This window comes from Pan troglodytes, chromosome 1, assembly GCF_028858775.2.
Source record: "Pan troglodytes isolate AG18354 chromosome 1, NHGRI_mPanTro3-v2.0_pri, whole genome shotgun sequence".
Taxonomy (NCBI): Eukaryota; Metazoa; Chordata; class Mammalia; order Primates; family Hominidae; genus Pan; species Pan troglodytes.
The window spans coordinates 339,834-361,096 of NC_072398.2; the positions used below are offsets into that span (position 1 = coordinate 339,834).

At 44.8% G+C, this 21,263-nt stretch overlaps 1 pseudogene; it reads left to right on the top strand.

Annotated features, from left to right (window-relative positions):
• Positions 1-296: 296 nt before the first annotated feature.
• LOC100613855 (probable C-mannosyltransferase DPY19L4) lies at positions 297-4,909 on the top strand (annotated as a pseudogene).
• Positions 4,910-21,263: the final 16,354 nt, after the last annotated feature.

Here is a 21,263-nt window from a genome sequence, read left to right on the forward strand (position 1 = left end):
AACATTTTTCATCAAAAATATACCTTGAATTGGGCAGGTCAGATAGTGGGGGCGTGATGGCTATGAGTGGGCCAGGGTGGGGAGGTTCCGCCAGGTGGAGGCAGGATAACTCCAGGCCGGGAGGGAGTTGGAGGGGTGCCCCGCGCCCTGAGGGGACGAAGGCAGATGAATAAGGACGAATTGTAGAGCTGTATTAAAGAAAAATGCCAAAATCTTCAGAAAATAAGGAATCTGCCAAAGAAGAGAAAATCAGTGACATTCCAGTTTCTGAAGGAACTCCAAGACATGTATGATTTCAAGGCTTTGCAAAGATTTTCACTGGCTGTCTTGCAGCAGTTACTGGTGGTATGATGTGTGATCTCTACTTATCTGTATACCACGAACAGAAATTCTGGTTTTCCAACAGGCAGGAGCTTGACCGGGAAATCACATTTCAGGGTGACAGTGGCATTTATTACTCATAAAGATGTGATGTGTTAAAGGCGCCTTCATTTGAAAGAGGTGTTTATGAACTGACACACAATAACAAAACTGTATCTCTGAATAGCATAAATGCAGTGTAGCAAATGTTTCTATATCCAGAACCTATTGCCAGCGTTTTATATCAAGCCTCTGGTAGCAATGAGATTATTGAGGTGGAGTATTTCTATATTGGCATTGTTTTTGGAGTGTAAGGAATATATGTTATTGCTTTGTTTGTTACAAGTTGGCTTATGAATGGAACGTGGCTAGCAGGAATGCTTACTGTTGCGTGGGTCATTATTAACAGGGTAGATATAATGCAAGAATTGATTACTCCATTCCTTTAAGAGAAAACTGGGCACTACCATATTTTGCATGCCAAGTTACTGGACTTACAGGCTATGAGAAAGCAACTTAAATACTTATGGAGAGAGGTTTTGCTACTTGCTGATGAGTGCTTCAATTTACACATTTATGATGATGGGGAGTACAGCCACTCTCCCGTTTCTTCAAGCCATATCTCTGTTCCTGCTAGATATCTTTTCACTGGAGCAAAGTGATGAGGTTTATGAAGTTTATAAAATCTATGTATTTTCTCTCTTCCTGGGATATTTACTGCAGCTAGAGAATCAAGCTTTATTGGTATCTTGTTTATTAAGTTTGGTAGCAGTCTCAATGCTTGCTAAGTGCCTTTGGCTGAATCTAAAGAAAGGAAACTTTGTAGCTAAAATAATGAAAGTGATTAATTTTTACTTGGTGTGTACTCTAACGGTGACATTGTATGTTATAATGAAGATGTTTGTCCTACACAGAGAAAACGGGCTCATGCTGAAATTCCTTGAAGTTAAGTTTGGACCAAATATGGCTAAGAATTTTTCAATGAATTGGCTCCTCTGTCAAGAATCTCTGCAGGGGCCATCTCAGGATTTTGTGTGTGTGTGTGATTGACACAGTCTTCTTTATTACCCTTTTATATTTTAGTGTTAATTATTTATTTTGTTCCTATGTTGCAAGTTATTTTTAGGAAGATTAATGGTAAATCCCTGAAAGAAGCTGTTACTCTTGAAGATGAACGAATTGGTGACATTATTGGAGAAATTATTTCATAATTCACACTATTTTATTGGGTTCTCTTGTGATGGTTATAGAAGGCTTGAAGTACATCTGGATTCCTTATGTGTGCACGTTAGCAGGATTTGGTGTACGTTCTTCTGAACTTTGAACGACGCTTTTCCAGTGGTGCTGATTAAGAACTGTATACCCAATGTTGTTGGCTCTCCCTGAGCATGGCTGTGCCTACTATAGTAGGTCTCAGTTTATGGAAAGAGCTTTTTTCCAAGATTAGTGGCACAATTAATGGAGCGACAGGAATTCTACGACCCAGGTACAGTGGAACTTATGACATGGATAAAAAGGCCAGTTCCAGCTGCAACTGTGTTTGCAGGGAGTCCACAGTTAAGGGGTGCGATGAAGTTATGCACTGGAAGGCTGGTGACAAGTTTGCCTCTTTACAATGATGATCTTCTCAAGAGAAATGAAAACATCTACCAAATACATCCAAAGCGATCTGCTGAGAGTATTTATAACATACCGACAGCCAACAAAGCTAATTACCTAATGGTAGAGGATACTATCTGCAATGAGGTGGGAACCAGAGAGGCTGTAGGGTTAAAGATTTATTGGACATTGAAAATGACCACATGGTTTGCAAAGAAGGTGACAAGCTAACCTACTCAAAATATGGGCAATTTTTTCATGAGGTCAGAATTAACTGTTCTCTATGTGTGAATTATCTCACTAGAGTATACTGGAACAGATCCTACTTTGTACACAAAATCAACACTGCGGGCCAGGTGCAGTGGCTCACACCTGTAATCCCAGCACTTTGGGAGGCTGAGGCAGGCAGATCAAGAGGTCAGGAGATCGAGACCATCCTGGCTAACACGGTGAAACCCTGTCTCTACTAAAAAAATACAAAAAATTGGCCGGGCGTGGCGCCGGGTGCCTGTAGTCCCAGCTACTCGGGAGGCTGAGGCAGTAGAATGGCGTGAACCCAGGAGGTGGAGCTTGCAGTGAGCCAAGATCGTGCCACTGCACTCCAGCCTGGGTGACAGAGCGAGACTCCATCTCAAAAAAAAAAAAAAAAAAAAAAATCAACACTGTGATGTCCTCCCAATCTTGAAAAATAACTGAACCTTAATTTCACAGACTACCTGAAGTAGAATGCAATTTTTTTCTACCTGCTCAGATCAAATAGGGACATTTGAAATATTGCCGCTGCTTCTCCCTACCTGCTGTTAACCGGATCCAGAGTTCTGTGGGAAACAGATCAAACGTTACTGTCCTTTGATAAAATGTGATATCTACCACTCTGCAATATTTCAGACGGGTATCTTCTTTACTATTACCTGGTCTTTAAAGATTTTACTGATTGCAACATTTCCCCATAAATCTTCATTCTATTATAATATTGATCTTGAATTTGATTATGTTCAAGGTCAGAATATATTTCTCAAACATAATTTTATAAATATTTAATGTGATATAATTATATAATAGAAGGAAAGAATTATTTCTACCACCAAGCAAGTTTCTGAAAATGTTTCATGATTTATAACAACTGAAGTTTTACAACAAAAGACTAATTTAAATGTTAGCTGAAAATATGTGACATTTAAATTAAAATCAAAATTACATAAAGGGAAGTAAGTGATTTTTAAGGATATACATAAGGATATATCCAGAATTTTCAGGATACTCTTCTCATCATCTGCTGCTTATCTGAGTTACTTTCTTGGTAATACATAGTGCATGATATTATTGCATTTTTTTATGACTAGTAAGTGATTAGTTTTTTCACTTATACCTATTAATTTGATACCAATTTAATCATGATAAAACAACTGTTACCTATTATATGTATATATATATATATTATATATAAAATTTTGATTTCCATGGGTTATTGGGGAACAGGTGGTATTTGGTTACATGAGTGCATTCTTTTTTTTTTTTTTTTTTTTTTGAGACAGAGTTTCACTTTTGTTGCCCCCAGACTGGAGTGCAATGGCTCGATCTCAGCTCACCACAACCTCCGCCTCCCGGGTTCAAGCGATTCTCCTGCCTCAGCCTCCCGAGTGGCTGGGATTACAAGCATGGGCCACCATGCCCAGCTAATTTTTTTGTACTTTTAGTAGAGACGGGGTTTCTCCTTTTTGGTAAGGCTGGTCTTGAACTCCTGACCTCAGGTAATCTGCCCTCTTCAGCCTCCCAAAGTGCTGGGATTACAGGCATGAGCCACCACACCCAGCCACATGAGTACATTCTTTAGTGGTGATTTGTGAGATTTTGGCGCACCTGTCACCTGAGCAGTATACACTGCATCCAATTTGTAGTCTTTTATCCCTCACCCCTTTCCACCCTTTCCCTGAGTCCCCAAAGTCCACTGTGTCATTCCCATGCCTTTGCATTTTCATAGCTTAGCCCCCACTTATGAGTGAGAACATACAATGTTTGGTTTTCCATACCTGAGTTACTTCACTTAGAATAATAGTCTCTAATCTCATTGAGGTCGCTGCAAATGCTATTAATTTATTTGTTTTAAGGCTGAGTAGTATTCCATCATATATGTATTTATCAGGTTATTTATGCACTTGTTGGTTGATGCGCATTTTGGTTGGTTCCACATTTTTGCAATTGTAAATTGTGCTGTTATAAACATATGTCTGCAAGTATCTTTTTTGCATAACTAATAATAATCTTTTTTGTATAATAATAAATAATAAATAACTTCTTTTCCTCTGGGAAAGTAGTGGGATTGCTGGATCAGGTGGTAGTTGTACTTTTAGCTCTTTAAGGAATCTCCACACTGTTTTCCATAGTGGTTGTACTAGTTTACATCCCCACCAGCAGTGTAGAAGTCTTCCCTGTTCAGCGCATCTCCATCAACATCTGTTAGTTTTTAATTTTTTGATTATGGCCATTCTTGCAGGAGTAAAGTGGTGTTGCCTTGTGGTTTTGATTTGCATTTCCCTGATCATTAGCGATGTTGAGCATTTTTTGATACGTTTGTTGGCCATTTGTATATCTTCTGTTGGGAATTGTCTATTTGTGTCCTTAGCCCACTTTTTGATGGCATTGTTTGTGGTTTCCTTGCTGATTTGTTTGAGTTCATTGCAGATTCTGGATATTAGTCCTTAGTCGGATGTATAGATTGTGAAAATTTTCTCCCACTCTGTGGGTTGTCTGTTAACGCTGCTGATTATTTCTTTGTCTGTGCAGAAGCTTTTTAGTTTAATTAAGTCCCATCTATTTATCGTTGTTTTTGTTGCGTTTGCTTTTGGGTTCTTGGTCATGAAGTCTTTGCCTAAGCCAATGTCTGGAAGGGTTTTTCTGATGTTATCTTCTAGAATCTTTATGGTTTCAGGTCTTAGATGTAAGTCCTTGATCCATCTTGAGTTGATTTTTGTATAAGATGAGAGATGAGGAACTAGTCTCATTCTTCTATATGTGGCTTGTCAATTATCCCAGCACTATTTGTTGGATAAGGTGTCCTTTCCCCACTTTATGTTTTTGTTTGCTTTGTCAAAGATCAGTTAGTTGTAAATATTTGGCTTTATTTCTTGGTTCTTTATTCTGTCCCATTGGCCTATATGCTTATTTTTTATACCAGTACCATGTTGTTTTGGTGACTATGTCCTTACAGTATAGTTTGAAGTTGGGTAAAGTGATGCCTCCAGATTTGTTCTTTTTGCTTAGTCTCGCTTTGGCTATGTGGGCTCTTTTTTGGTCCTATATGAATTTTAGGATTGTTTTTTCTAGTTCTGTGAAGAATGATGGTGGCGTTTTGATGAGAATTGCGTTGAAATTGTGGATTGCTTTTGGCAGTATGGTCATTTTCACAACATTGATTCTACCCATCCATGAGCATGGGATGTGTTTCCATTTGTTTGTGTCATCTATGATTTCTTTCAGCAATGTTTTGTAGTTTTCCTTGTAGAGGTCTTTCATGTCCTTGGTTAGGTATATTCCTAAGTATTTAATTTTTTTGTAGCTATTGTTAAAGGGATTGAGTTCTTGATTTGATTCTCAGCTTGGTCACTGTTGGTGTATAGCAGAGCTAATGATTTGTGTACATTTTGTATCCTGAAACTTTGCTGAATTCATTTACCAGTTCTAGGAGCTTTTTGCATGAGTCTATATGGCTTTCTGGGTATACAATCATACCATCCACAAACAGCAACAGGTTTACTTCTTCTTTACCAATTTGGATGCCCTTTATTTATTTCTCTTGTCTGATTCCTCTGGCTAGGATTTCTAGTACTAAGTTGAATAGATGTGGTGAGAGTGAGCATCCTTCTCTTGCTGTAGTTCTCATGGGGAATGCTTTCAACTTTTCCCTATTCAGTATAATGTTGTCTGTGGGTTTGTCATAGATGGCTTTTCTAACCTTAAGGTATGCCCCTTCTATGTAGATTTTCCTGAGGGTATTAATCATAAAGGGATGCTGGATTTTGTCAAATGCTTTTTCTGCATCTCTTGATATGATTATGTGATTTTTGTTTTTAATTCTGTTTATGTGGTGTATCACATTTATTGACTTACTTTTTTTTTGTCAGTGTAGATTAGTTTGCATTTTCTTTTTTTAAAAATTATTATTATACTTTAAGTTTTAGGGCACATGTGCACAATGTGCAGGTTAGTTACATATGTACACATGTGCCATGCTGGTGCGCTGCACCCATTAACTCGTTATTTAGCATTAGGTATATCTCCTAATGCTATCCCTCCCCCCTCCCCCCACCCCACAACAGTCCCCAGAGTGTGATGTTCCCCTTCCTGTGTCCATGTGTTCTCATTGTTCAATTCTCATCTATGAGTGAGAACATGCGGTGTTTGGTTTTTTGTCCTTGCGATAGTTTACTGAGAATGATGATTTCCAATTTCATCCATGTCCCTACAAAGGACATGAACTCATCATTTTTTATGGCTGCATAGTATTCCATGGTGTATATGTGCCACATTTTCTTAATCCAGTCTATCATCGTTGGACATTTGGGTTGGTTCCAAGTCTTTGCTATTGTGAATAGTGCCTCAATAAACATACGTGTGCATATGTCTTTATAGCAGCATGATTTATAGTCCTTTGGGTATATACCCAGTAATGGGATGGCTGGGTCAAATGGTATTTCTAGTTCTAGATCCCTGAGGAATCGCCACACTGACTTCCACAATGGTTGAACTAGTTTACAGTCCCACCAACAGTGTAAAAGTGTTCCTATTTCTCCACATCCTCTCCAGCACCTGTTTCCTGACTTTTTAATGATCGCCATTCTAACTAGTGTGAGATGGTATCTCATTGTGGTTTTGATTTGCATTTCTCTGATGGCCAGTGATGATGAGCATTTTTTCATGTGTCTTTTGGCTGCATAAATGTCTTCTTTTGAGAAGTGTCTGTTCATATCCTTTGCCCACTTTTTGATGGGGTTGTTTTTTTTCTTGTAAATTTGTTGGAGTTCATTGTAGATTCTGGATATTAGCCCTTTGTCAGATGAGTAGGTTGCGAAAATTTTCTCCCATTTTGTAGGTTGCCTGTTCATGCTGATGGTAGTTTCTTTTGCTGTGCAGAAGCTCTTTAGTTTAATTAGATCCCATTTGTCAATTTTGTCTTTTGTTGCCATTGCTTTTGGTGTTTTAGACATGAAGTCCTTGCCCATGCCTATGTCCTGAATGGTAATGCCTAGGTTTTCTTCTAGGGTTTTTATGGTTTTAGGTCTAACATTTAAGTCTTTAATCCATCTTGAATTAATTTTTGTATAAGGTGTAAGGAAGGGATCCAATTTCAGCTTTCTACATATGGCTAGCCAGTTTTCCCAGCACCATTTATTAAATAGGGAATCCTTTCCCCATTGCTTGTTTTTCTCAGGTTTGTCAAAGATCAGATAGTTGTAGATACGTGGCGTTATTTCTGAGGGCTCTGTTCTGTTCCATTGATCTATGTCTCTGTTTTGGTACCAGTACCGTGCCGTTTTGGTTACTGTAGCCTTGTAGTATAGTTTGAAGTCAGGTAGCGTGATGCCTCCAGCTTTGTTCTTTTGGCTTAGGATTGACTTGGCGATGTGGGCTCTTTTTTGGTTCCATATGAACTTTAAAGTAGTTTTTTCCAATTCTGTGAAGAAAGTCATTGGTAGCTTGATGGGGATGGCATTGAATCTATAAATTACCTTGGGCAGTATGGCCATTTTCACGATATTGATTCTTCCTACCCATGAGCATGGAATGTTCTTCCATTTGTTTGTATCCTCTTTTATTTCATTGAGCAGTGGTTTTTAGTTGTCCTTGAAGAGGTCCTTCACATTCCTTGTGAGTTGGATTCCTAAGTATTTTATTCTCTTTGAAGCAATTGTGAATGGGAGTTCACTCATGATTTGGCTCTCTGTTTGTCTGTTATTGGTGTATAAGAATTCTTGTGATTTTTGTACATTGATTTTGTATCCTGAGACTTTGCTGAAGTTGCTTATCAGCTTAAGGAGATTTTGGGCTGAGACAATGGGGTTTTCTAGATATACAATGATGTCGTCTGCAAACAGGGACAATTTGACTTCCTCTTTTCCTAATTGAATACCCTTTATTTCCTTCTCCTGCTTAATTGCCCTGGCCAGAACTTCCAACACTATGTTGAATAGGAGTGGTGAGAGAGGGCATCCCTGTCTTGTGCCAGTTTTCAAAGGGAATGCTTCCAGTTTTTGCCCATTCAGTATGATATTGGCTGTGGCTTTGTCATAGATAGCTCTTATTATTTTGAGATACATCCCATAATACCTAATTTATTGAGAGTTTTAGCATGAAGGTTGTGAATTTTGTCAAAGGCCTTTTCTGCATCTATTGAGATAATCATGTGGTTTTTGTCTTTGGTTCTGTTTATATGCTGGATTACACTGATTGATTTGCGTATATTGAACCAGCCTTGCATCCCAGGGATGAAGCCCACTTTATCATGGTGGATAAGGTTTTTGATGTGCTGCTGGATTCGGTTTGCCAGTATTTTATTGAGGATTTTTGCATAAATGTTCATCAAGGATATTGGTCTAAAATTCTCTTTTTTGGCTGTGTCTCTGCCCGGCTTTGGTATCAGGATGATGTTGGCCTCATAAAATGAGTTAGAGAGGATTCCCTCTTTTTCTATTGATTGGAATAGTTTCAGAAAGAATAGTACCAGTTCCTCCTTGTACCTCTGGTAGAATTCGGCTGTGAATCCGTCTGGTCCTGGACTCTTTTTGGTTGGTAAGCTATTGATTATTGCCACAATTTCAGATCCTGTTATTGGTCTATTCAGAGATTCAACTTCTTCCTGGTTTAGTCTTGGGAGAGTGTATGTATCGAGGAATTTATCCACTTCTTCTAGATTTTCTAGTTTATTTGCGTAGAGGTGTTTGTAGTATTCTCTGATGGTAGTTTGTATTTCTGTGGGATAGGTAGTGATATCCCCTTTATCATTTTTTATTGCGTCTATTTGATTCTTCTCTCTTTTTTTCTTTATTAGTCTCACTAGCGGTCTATCCATTTTGTTGATCCTTTTAAGAAACCAGCTCCTGGATTCATTAATTTTTTGAAGGGTTTTTTTATCTCTATTTCCTTCAGTTCTGCTCTGATTTTAGTTATTTCTTGCCTTCTGCTAGCTTTTGAATGTGTTTGCTCTTGCTTTTCTAGTTCTTTTAATTGTGATGTTAGGGTGTCAATTTTGGATCTTTCCTGCTTTCTCTTGTGGGCATTTAGTGCTATAAATTTCCCTCTACACACTGCTTTGAATGTATCCCAGAGATTCTGGTATGTTGTGTCTTTGTTCTCATTGGTTTCAAAGAACATCTTTATTTCTGCCTTCATTTCTTTATGTACCCAGTAGTCATTCAGGAGCAGGTTGTTCAGTTTCCATGTAGTTGAGCGGTTTTGAGTGAGTTTCTTAATCCTGAGTTCTAGTTTGATTGCACTGTGGTCTGAGAGACAGTTTGTTATAATTTCTGTTCTTTTAGATTTGCTGAGGAGAGCTTTACTTCCAACTATGTGGTCAATTTTGGAATAGGTGTGGTGTGGTGCTGAAAAAAATGTATATTCTGTTGATTTGGGGTGGAGAGTTCTGTAGATGTCTATTAGGTCTGGTTGGTGCAGAGCTGAGTTCAATTCCTGGGTATCCTTGTTAACTTTCTGTCTCGTTGATCTGTCTAATGTTGACAGTGGGGTGTTAAAGTCTCCCATTATTATTGTGTGGGAGTCTAAGTCTCTTTGTAGGTCACTCAGGACTTGCTTTATGAATCTGGGTGCTCCTGTATTGGGTGCATATATATTTAGGATAGTTAGCTCTTCTTGTTGAATTGATCCCTTTACCATTATGTAATGGCCTTCTTTGTCTCTTTTGATCTTTGTTGGTTTAAAGTCTGTTTTATCAGAGACTAGGATTGCAACCCCTGCCTTTTTTTGTTTTCCATTTGCTTGGTAGATCTTCCTCCATCCTTTTATTTTGAGCCTATGTGTGTCTCTGCACATGAGATGGGTTTCCTGAATACAGCACACTGATGGGTCTTGACTCTTTATCCAATTTGCCAGTCTGTGTCTTTTAATTGGAGCATTTAGTCCATTTACATTTAAAGTTAATATTGTTATGTGTGAATTTGATCCTGTCATTATGCTGTTAGCTGATTATTTGGCTTGTTAGTTGATGCAGTTTCTTCCTAATCTCGATGGTCTTTACATTTTCACATGATTTTGCAGTGGCTGGTACCGGTTGTGCCTTTCCTTGTTTAGTGCTTCCTTCAGGAGCTCTTTTAGGGCAGGCCTGGTGGTGACAAAATCTCTCAGCATTTGCTTGTCTGTAAAGTATTTTATTTCTCCTTCACTTATGAAGCTTAGTTTGGCTGGATATGAAATTCTGGGTTGAAAATTCTTTTCTTTAAGAAGTTGAATATTGGCCCCCACTCTCTTCTGGCTTGTAGAGTTTCTGCTGAGAGATCTGCTGTTAGTCTGATGGGCTTCCCTTTGTGGGTAACCCGATCTTTCTCTCTGGCTGCCCTTAACATTTTTTCCTGCATTACAACTTCAGTGAATCTGACAATTATGTGTCTTGGAGTTGCTCTTCTCGAGGAGTATCTTTGTGGCATTCTCTGTATTTCCTGAATCTGAATGTTGGCCTGCCTTGCTAGATTGGGGAAGTTCTCCTGGATAATAACCTGCATAGTGTTTTCCAACTTGGTTCCATTCTCCCCATCACTTTCAGGTACACTAATCAGACGTAGATTTGGTCTTTTCACATAGTCCCATATTTCTTGGAGGCTTTGTTCCTTTCTTTTTATTCTTTTTTCTCTAAACTTCCTTTCTTGCTTCATTTCATTCATTTCATCTTCCATCACTGATACCCTTTCTCCCAGTTGATCGCATCGGCTCCTGAGGCTTCTGCATTCTTCACGTAGTTCTCGAGCCTTGGCTTTCAGCTCCATCAGCTCCTTTAAGCACTTCTCTGTATTGGTTATTCTAGTTATACATTTGTCTAAATTTTTTTCAAAGTTTTCAACTTCTTTGCCTTTGGTTTGAATTTCCTCCTGTAGCTCGGAGTAATTTGATCGTCTGAAGCCTTCTTCTCTCAACTCGTCAAAGTCATTCTCTGTCCAGCTTTGTTCCATTGCTGGTGAGGAACTGCATTCCTTTGGAGGAGGAGAGGTGCTCTGCTTTTTAGAGTTTCCAGTTTTTCTGCTCTGTTTTTTCCCCATCTTTGTGGTTTTATCTACTTTTGGTCTTTGATGATGGTGATGTACAGATGGGTTTTTGGTGTGGATGTCCTTTCTGTTTGTTAGTTTTCCTTCTAACAGACAGGACCCTCAGCTGCAGGTCTGTTGGAGTTTGCTAGAGGTCCACTCCAGACCCTGTTTGCCTGGGTATCAGCAGCGGTGTCTGCAGAACCGCGGATTTTCGTGATCCACAAATACTGCTGTCTGATCGTTCCTCGGGAAGTTTTGTCTCAGAGGAGTACCCGGCCATGTGAGGTGTCAGCCTGCCCCTACTGAGGGGTGCCTCCCAGTTAGGCTGCTCAAGGGTCAGGGGTCAGGGACCCACTTGAGGAGGCAGTCTGCCCGTTCTCAGATCTCCAGCTGCGTGCTGGGAGAACCACTGCTCTCCTCAAAGCTGTCAGACAGGGACATTTAAGCCTGCAGAGGTTACTGCTGTCTTTTTGTTTGTCTGTGCCCTGCCCCCAGAGGTGGAGCCTACAGAGGCAGGCAGGCCTCCTTGAGCTGTGGTGGGCTCCACCCAGTTCGAGCTTCCGGCTGCTTTCTTTATCTAAGCAAGCCTGGGCAATGGTGGACGCCCCTCCCCCAGCCTCGCTGCCACCTTGCAGTTTGATCTCAGACTGCTGTGCTAGCAATCAGTGAGACTCTGTGGGCGTAGGACCCTCCGAGCCATGTGCGGGATATAATCTCCTGGTGCACCATTTCCTAAGCCCGTCAGAAAAGCGCAGTATTCAGGTGGGAGTGGCCCGATTTTCCAGCTGCCGTCTGTCACCCCTTTCCTTGACCAGGAAAGGGAACTCCTTGATCCCTTGTGCTTCCCGAGTGAGGCAATGCCTCGCCCTGCTTCGGCTTGCACAAGGTGCGCTGCACCCACTGTCCTGCGCCCACTGTCTGGCACTCTCTAGTGAGATGATCCCAGTACCTCAGATGGAAATGCAGAAATCACCTGTCTTCTGTGTCACTCACGCTGGGAGCTGTAGACCGGAGCTGTTCCTATTCGGCCATCTTGGCTCGGTAGTCGACTTACATATGTTAAACCATCCCTGCATCCGTGGTATGGAACCCACTTGATCATGATGGATTATCTTTTTGATTTGCTGTTGGATTTGCTTAGCTAGTATTTTGTTGAGGATTTTTGCATTTATATTCATCAGGGATATTGGTCTGTAGTTTTCTTTTTCAGTTACGTCCTTTACTGGTTTTGGTATTAGGGTGATACTGGATTCATAGAATGATTTAGGGAGGATTCTGTCTTTCTCTACTTTTTGTAATAGTGTCAATAAGATTGGTACCAATTATTTATTTATTTATTTATTTGAGAGGGCGTCTTGCTCTGTCACACAGGCTGGAGTGCAGTGGCGTGATCTTGGCTCACTGCAACCTCCACCCCCTGGGTTCAAGCAATTCTCTTGCCTCAGCCTTCCTAGTAGCTGGAATTACAGGCGTGCGCTGTCATGCCCGGCTAATTTTTGTACTTTTAGTAGAGATGGGGTTTCACCATGTTGGCCAGGCTGGTCTTGAACTCCTGGCCTCAAGTGATCCGCCCGCCTCGGCCTCCCAAAGTGCTGGGATTACAGGCGTGGGCCACTGTGCCTACCTCTTCTTTTAATGTCTGATAGCATTTAGCTGTGAGTTTGTCTGGTCCTGGACTTCTTTTTATTGGCAACTTTTTAAAAAATTTACCATTTCAATCTCTCTGCTTGTTATTGGTCTGTTCAAATATTTTATTTCTTTCTGGTTTAATCTAGGAGGGTTGTATATTTCCAGGAATTTATTTATCTCCTCTAGGTTTTCTAGTTTATGCATGTGAAGATGTTCATAGTAGCCTTGAATGGTCTTTTGTATTTCTGTGGTGTCGGTTGTGATATCTCCTGTTTTGTTCTAATTGAGCTTATTTAGATCCCCTCTTTTCTTTTTTTGGTTAGTCTCACTGGTGGTCTATCAATTTCATTTATCTTTTCAAAGAACCAGCTTTTCGTTTCACCTATCTTGCTACCAAATTGGCATATAAGTAAACAAGTACTCACAAATAAAGTCTAAACGCTTTTCAAGTTCATGTAAATCTTTGACAAATAAAACTGGCTTCAAAAATTATTAGTAAAATAATAAAAATGTCTTTAGAGTCATCAGCATACATTTCTGTCTAAATAAATTTTATATTGACCTCTGTGGTTATTAGGGAAATAACTTTAAATAATGACTAACTTTATATAATACCTTGGTTTTCAAGAGTAATCTAAATTGTTAAAAAATAAATTAATTAAATACATATAAATGAGATAAATACCTATAAGTGGACTTTTTGTGTAATGTAAAATCTTAACATTATTTTAAATTAAATAACAAATGCTTATTGAATGTCTGGGTCATTTCCAATGTAAATAATTATTATATGAGAAAACATGGTTCTGAAATAGTGAAATAATTTTATCTATAAAATGCTAACATCTGACATACAGTTCAGATTTCTTGCTTCCCATTTTCACTAAAATTTAAGATTACTAGAAATAAAAATTCTAATTAATATATAATTCTGTAAATTGCATTTTATAAAAAATAATTTTGTGTAATTTGGAAGCCATTTTAAAATCATTTACTTGAAAAGGCAAAAAGAAACCAGAAGTGGGGAAGAGAGATGTGAAGAAAGTTATGGTATAAAGTTGCACCCATAACTTTCATATATATATATATATATATATATATATATATATATACTCGTAAATTAAGTCTAATAATACTGCTATGATTATTCATGTACAAGTTTTTATATAAACAGTTGTTTTCATTCAATTATATTGGGTATATACCTAGGTGTGGAATTGCTGTGTCATAGGTAACTCTCTTAGAGGAACTGCCAAACTCTTTCCACAGTGGCTGCACCATTTTACATTCCTACCAGTAGTGTATGAAGGTTCCAATTTCTCCATATCCTTCCTAATGCTCGCAATTTTCCTTGTTTCCTTCTCTTTCTTTCTTTCTTTCTTTCTTTCTCTGTCTCTTTTTCTTTCTTTCTTTTTGATTTTATTTGTGTTAGTGGGCATGAAGTAGTATCTAATTGTGGTAGAAGTGTGTTCTGAGGCTGGACCTCACCTCAGACCATTGCCCTGTGCAGATGCGAATGTCCCTCTGGGCTGTGCAGTCACCGATATGAGCTCATAGAACAATGATAGCAGTAGTAGCCATTGTTTTCAAAGCCCTTTTTTTTTTTTTTTTTAATTTTTTATTGATCATTCTTGGGTGTTTCTCGCAGAGGGGGATTTGGCAGGGTCACAGGACAATAGTGGAGGGAAGGTCAGCAGATAAACAAGTGAACAAAGTTCTCTGGTTTTCCTAGGCAGAGGACCCTGCGGTCTTCCGCAGTGTTTGTGTCCCTGGGTACTTGAGATTAGGGAGTGGTGATGACTCTTAGCGAACATGCTGCCTTCAAGCATCTGTTTAACAAAGCACATCTTGCACCGCCCTTAATCCATTCAACCCTGAGTGGATACAGCACATGTTTCAGAGAGCACAGGGTTGGGGGTAAGGTCACAGATCAACAGGATCCCAAGGCAGAAGAATTTTTCTTAGTACAGAACAAAATGAAAAGTCTCCCATGTCTATCTCTTTCTACACAGACACGGCAACCATCCGATTTCTCAATCTTTTCCCCACCTTTCCCCCCTTTCTATTCCACAAAACCGCCATTGTCTTCATGGCCCGTTCTCAATGAGCTGTTGAGTACACCTCCCAGATGGGGTGGTGGCCGGGCAGAGGAGCTCCTCACTTCCCAGTAGGGGCGGCCGGGCAGAAGCGCCCCTCACCTCCCGGATGGGGCGGCTGGCCGGGGGGGGGGTTGACCCCCCCACCTCCCTCCCGGATGGGGCGGCTGGCCGGGCGGGGGGCTGACCCCCCACCTCCCTCCTGGACAGGCGGCTGGCCGGGCAGAGGGGCTCCTCACTTCCCAGTAGGGGCGGCCGGGCAGAGGCGCCCCTCACTTCCCCGACGGGGCAGCTGGCCCGGCGGGGGGCTGACCCCCCCACCTCCCTCCCGGACGGGGCGGCTGGCTGGGCAGAGGGGCTCCTCACTTCCCGGTAGGGGCGGCCGGGCAGAGGCGCCCCTCACCTCCCGGACAGGGCGGCTGGTCGGGCGGGGGGCTGATCCCCCACCTCCCTCCCGGACGGGGCGGCTGGCCGGGCGGGGGGCTGACCCCCCCACCTCCCTCCCGGACGGGGCGGCTGGCCGGGCGGGGGGCTGACCCCCCCACCTCCCTCCCGGATGGGGCGGCTGGCCGGGCGGGGGGCTGACCCCCCCACCTCCCTCCCGGACGGGGCGGCTGGCCGGGCAGAGGGGCTCCTCACTTCCCAGTAGGGGCAGCCGGGCAGAGGCGCCCCTCACCTCCCGGACGGGGCGGCTGGCCGGGCGGGGGGCTGACCCCCCCACCTCCCTCCCGGACGGGGCGGCTGGCCGGGCGGGGGGCTGACCCCCCCACCTCCCTCCCGGACGGGGCGGCTGGCCGGGCAGAGGGGCTCCTCACTTCCCAGTAGGGGCGGCTGGGCAGAGGTGCCCCCCACCTCCCGGACAGGGCGGCTGGCCGGGCGGGGGGCTGATCCCCCCACCTCCCTCCCGGACGGGGTGGCTGGCCGGGCGGGGGGCTGACCCCCCCACCTCCCTCCAGGATGGGGCGGCTGGCCGGGCGGGGGGCTGACCCCCCCACCTCCCTCCCAGATGGGGCAGCTGGCCGGGCAGAGGGGCTCCTCACTTCCCAGTAGGGGCGGCCGGGCAGAGGCACCCCTCACCTCCCGGATGGGGCGGCTGGCCGGGCAGAGGGGCTCCTCACTTCCCAGTAGGGGCGGCCGGGCAGAGGCACCCCTCACCTCCCGGATGGGGCGGCTGGCCAGGCGGGGGGCTGACCCCCCCACCTCCCTCCCGGACGGGGCGGCTGGCCGGGCAGAGGGGCTCCTCACTTCCCGGTAGGGGCGGCTGGGCAGAGGCACCCCTCACCTCTCGGACGGGGCGGCTGGCCGGGCGGGGGGCTGACCCCCCCACCTCCCTCCCGGACGAGGAGGGAGGACGCTCCTCACTTCTCAGACGGGGCGGTTGCCAGGCAGAGGGTCTCCTCACTTCTCAGACAGGGCGGCCAGGCAGAGACGCTCCTCACATCCCGGATGGGGCGGCAGGGCAGAGGTGCTCCCCACGTCTCAGACGATGGGCGGCCGGGCAGAGACGCTCCTCACTTCCCAGATGTGATGGCGGCCGGGAAGAGGCGCTCCTCACTTTCCAGACTGGGTAGCCAGGCAGAGGGGCTCCTCACATCCCAGACCATGGGCGGTCAGGCGGAGACGCTCCTCACTTCCCAGACGAGGTGGCTGCCAGGCAGAGGCTGCAATCTCGGCACTTAGGGAGGCCAAGGCAGGCGGCTGGGAGGTGGTTGTAGCGAGCCGAGTTCACGCCACTGCACTCCAGCCTGGGCGCCATTGAGCACTGAGTTAACGAGACTCCGTCTGCAATCCCGGCACCTTGGGAGGCCGAGGCTGGCAGATCACTCGTGGTTAGGAGCTGGAGACCAGCCCGGCCGACACATCGAAACCCCGTCTCCACCAAAAAAATACGAAAACCAGTCAGGCGTGGCGGCGCGCACCTGCAATCGCAGGCACTCGGCAGGCTGAGGCAGGAGAATCAGGCAGGGAGGTTGCAGTGAGCTGAGATGGCAGCAGTACCGTCCAGCTTCGGCTCAGCATCAGAGGGAGACCATGGAAAGAGGGGAGAGGGAGAGGGAGAGGGAGAGGGAGAGGGCGAGGGAGAGGGAGAGGGAGAGCTCAGTAGACTTCTAGTACTGTCAGAGCCCTTTATGAAGTGATAGTTTCATCATCATTGTCTGCTTGTGCGACCTCCTTTAACCCTCAGAATAGCTACTCAGGCAGTAGTGCCGTTTTTGCCACTTGAAAGATGGGAAACCCAAGACTCAGGGGGATTATTATCTTACATAAGGCCATGGACTATTGGGGAAGTTTATCTTCCAGGATATGCTCATTTCCTCTGCAAGGTGACTGGGGGGCAGGAATGTTGGGGGCAATAATTCATTATTTTTAGCCTATTCTCACATCTCCAAGCGGGAGGAATAAGCTAGTCAATGAAAGGCTCCCAGAAGCAAATACAGAGAGAAGGCGGGTCAGGGGTGGATGCTCTTGATCCTTTTGCTGAGTCTTTGGCTTAGACTCCTGTTGGATATAATTCCTGCTTCAGCTTCCCTGACCTGACCCTACACACCTCCACATGCTTATTCCAAAATGGGGTGGACTCCCCTGGAAACTCACCTCCAAGCTTTGCTGGTCATCGAGGGAAACTTTGGGAAAAGGCCGTTTCCTAAAGTGGTTCCAGATTTACCACTGGATGACTCACTGGGACTCAGCTGAGCTCCAGGTTTGCCTCAGCTCAGCAGGTTGTAGGGACAGGCAACCTTGTCCCCTTCTAAGAAGATGATGGAACTAGGGTGCCTAAGGTGTGCCCAGGGCTTCTTAGTTTAAAAGTTGGGCTGCTTGTTGAGACTTAGCTTCTCCTGGGTCTCTGGACTTCTTTGCTAGTCAGGAGGAGTCTGCTTTAGAGAGGTGCTTTTTCATAATTCCCTGTGACTGATTCAGGTCCTTGGACCCCACATTGGTGACAGAGAGGTGAACCTCTGGGAGAGGGAGGAGGGGAGTCAAGTCAATGTCTCCAATCCTGCGGGTGGAGGCTGCGTCCCACCTGAGCCATGTTGAAATGGAAAGATTGCTGGCCCAGGTGTCTGAAGGCCTATAGGGAAGGCCTCCCTGGGCCTGTTTCCTGCGTCCCACCTGAGCCATGTTGAAATGGAAAGATTGCTGGCCCAGGTGTCTGAAGGCCTATAGGGAAGGCCTCCCTGGGCCTGTTTCCTTATCTGTCTAGGCAGCTGGGAATACCCTTGACACACTGCCTGGGGCTTCAAAAGGATGAACCCAGGACTGCTGTGAGCAGCCGTGTAGACTGCACAGCCTAGTTCAGGGGGCTTCCATTGTCTTCAGTGTCCTTACTGATAAATGGCCCAGTTAAAATCATACGTGCTATTAATAATAATTCCCACATGGTTAGATGTCCTCAGGACATTATTGATAGATAGCTGGCCTTGGAAAAACACAGAGGAATGGGGTGATGATTCCAGGAGTAAATAAATCATCAGGAGGCATTTCTTCAGGGCCTGATGATTCCATTTTAAAGACAAAGAGCTCTGGCCCAACAAGTGCGGTTAATAAGTAACTTATGTGATGTGAGGGACAAAGTCTGGATTCAGACTCAGATCTTTGTGGTCACTTTGGGTCCATCTGCCTGAGTATCTGGTGCCTTCTGAGAGGAATTAACATTGATCAGCCCGATTTTCTCATGCCAGTACTCAGCCTGACACCAGAGCTGTTATCTCAGAGGCAGTGTTCATGAGCTCTTTGGATCCTCCGTCGGTGGCTCAGGGAGGCCACATTCCTGAAACCCGCAAACCCACACACACCCCATTGGATATTACTGTGCCACTTCTCTTGTTGTGCCCTGCCAGGTGACTGATGAATGTGTGCTGGGAAACAATATGGTTCTGTTAGGGAGGAAGCTGCTTTTTTTTTTTTTTAGGAAAATGCTGTGATAAGCAGCCTGAAGGCAGATGGTGAGGAGAGGAGAGAATAAGAGATGGCCAGAGTCTCTGCTTATAAAAATAACTCAGATTTTGTCTTCTCCATGAGACCTACTACAACCTCCTCATTGAAAGTGGAAGCCTGCACCTGCTCACCCCCTAGCATGGTTGATGCCTTATCCTACTCTTTGTCTTTTTGCCAGAGCAGTCACCACATTCTGACTTTCCATGTGATTTGCTTATTTACCACTTTAATTTATGTTGTCTGTAGCCCTCTCTAGACTACACTCCAGGAAGGCAAAGGTCTTTGTCTTTTTGCTCACAAATACCTCCCGGTTTCCTACAGTAGGCCTAAGACAGGGAGGGTGCTCAAAAAATGTTTGTTGAATGAATGCATGAGTTTGGGGAAGGAAGAGAGAGCTGAGACACAGGTAGGGTAGCCATCCCCAAGGGGGTATTTTCAAGAGCAGGGAACTGCAAGGTTTAAATGCAGGCTGGGGGATACTGATATGATGTGTGCCCCTCAACCTCTGCATCCTCGGCTGAGTGGGCTCCTCCCACTCCCCACCGTGTGTGTGTATAAAGTGTCAGGACAGTGGAAAGATGAGGAGGGAAGATAACTCAAGTCCACACTCAAAACCAGGAGCACCCATGGCACAGTGTGAGGAGACTGGGAGAGTGTGAGGGTTAATATTGAGTGTCAACATGATTGGATTGAAAAGTATCACAAAGTATTGTTCCTGGATGTGTCTGTGAGGGTGTTGCCAAAGGAGATTAACACTCGAGTCCGTGGACTGGCAGAGGCAGACCCACCCTCAGTCTGGGTGGGCACCATCTGATCAGCTGCCAGCTCTGCTAGAATATAAAGCAGGCAGAAAAATGTCAAAAGGCTAGACTGGCCTAGCCTCCCAGCCTACATCTGGGTGGACATCATCTAATCAACTGCCAACACAGCTAGGATAAAAGCAGGCAGCAGAACGAGGAAGGACCAGACTGGCTGAGTCTCCCAGTCTCCATGTTTCTCCCATGCTGGATGCTTCCTGCCCTCAAACATCGGACTCCAAGTTCTTCGGCTTTGGGACTCTTGGGCCTACACCAGTGGTTTGCCAGGGGCTCTCAGGCCATCAGCCACAGACTGAAGGCTGCACTTTTGAGGTTTTGGGACTCAGACTGGCTTCCTTGGTCTTCAGCTCGCAGACAGCCTATTGTGGGACTTCACCCTGTGATCATGTGCGTCAATACTCCTTAATGAACTCCCCTTCATACATATATAAACTCACCTTCTCTAGAGGGACAGGTTCTCTGTCCTCTAGAGAACCTGACTAATACAGAGAGGCCTCAGTTGACCTGACCTGGGCTGTTACCAGTAGCTGCTCAGATCACTTGGCCAGAAAGACGCTCTCGATGGCTGCTGTGGGCTCTCACCCAGTGTGCAGAGCACACTGCAGGCAGGGGCTTCACGTCATGGTCCCTCTACCACACTGAGGCTGCACAGTGAGTTTACACTCATCTTGGCTGGAGGACCCTCAAATCTAACAAGGTTAAGACAGTTGCCCGTGGGAACCTGAGGCCCTTTCCTGAGTTGCACAGACCCCACATAGTCTGATTCGGAGCTCTGAGTTCCGACTGTGCCCCGGCTGTGTGCCCATGAGCATATCTCTTATGGCTCTCTTTCTGTGCTTTGGTTTTCTCATCTATAAATGGGCTAATCATGGTGACTGTTAGCAGGTTGTTAGGTGCTTGTCATTAGCAGGTCATGGAATTGACTTAGAAGGCCACAGACAATGCTGGAGGATACCTTACTCCTGTTTACATTTTGCCAAAGGCAGGCCTTGACCAAAGTTGTTCCCAATTCCTAGAGGTCTCAGAGAGGACACGAGCTGCACAGATGCCAAAGGGTTGAGCAGCCTGTAGCCCTATTGGGCAGGGCACAGTCTGAGAGCCAGAAGCCTTAGCCTGTCTGACCCAGAGGTCCCACCCCAGAAGACAGCTGTGCTTTTTGATTTTACAGCCACCTGCTATATAAGGCCTCTCCCACACCAGCCCTAAGCCTCTACTGGGAACCACCTTCTGTAGGACAGTCACCAGGCCAGATCCAGAAGGTGAGAGGACTGTGAGGCCGGGGCCTGAGCCCTGGGAGAAGCTGAAACCGCAGGAAGGGCATTCAGGGCCAGCTCAGGTCCTTCCCCGGCCAAGTCCAGGACATTCTTGTGGCTCTTGCTCCTTTGGCATTGCCCTAGGCAGTCGTATGCTCAGGAGAGGGAAGTCTGGAGTTCAGGGAGGATGTGGGCTGCGGATGTAGTTTTCTTGTTGTTTTGCCATCTGCTACTGTGTGTGTGGTTTGTGTGTAGTGTGTGCGTGTTCTGTGCATCATTCTGTGTGTGACATTCTTCATTCTGTGTGGTTTTGTGTCCTCACAG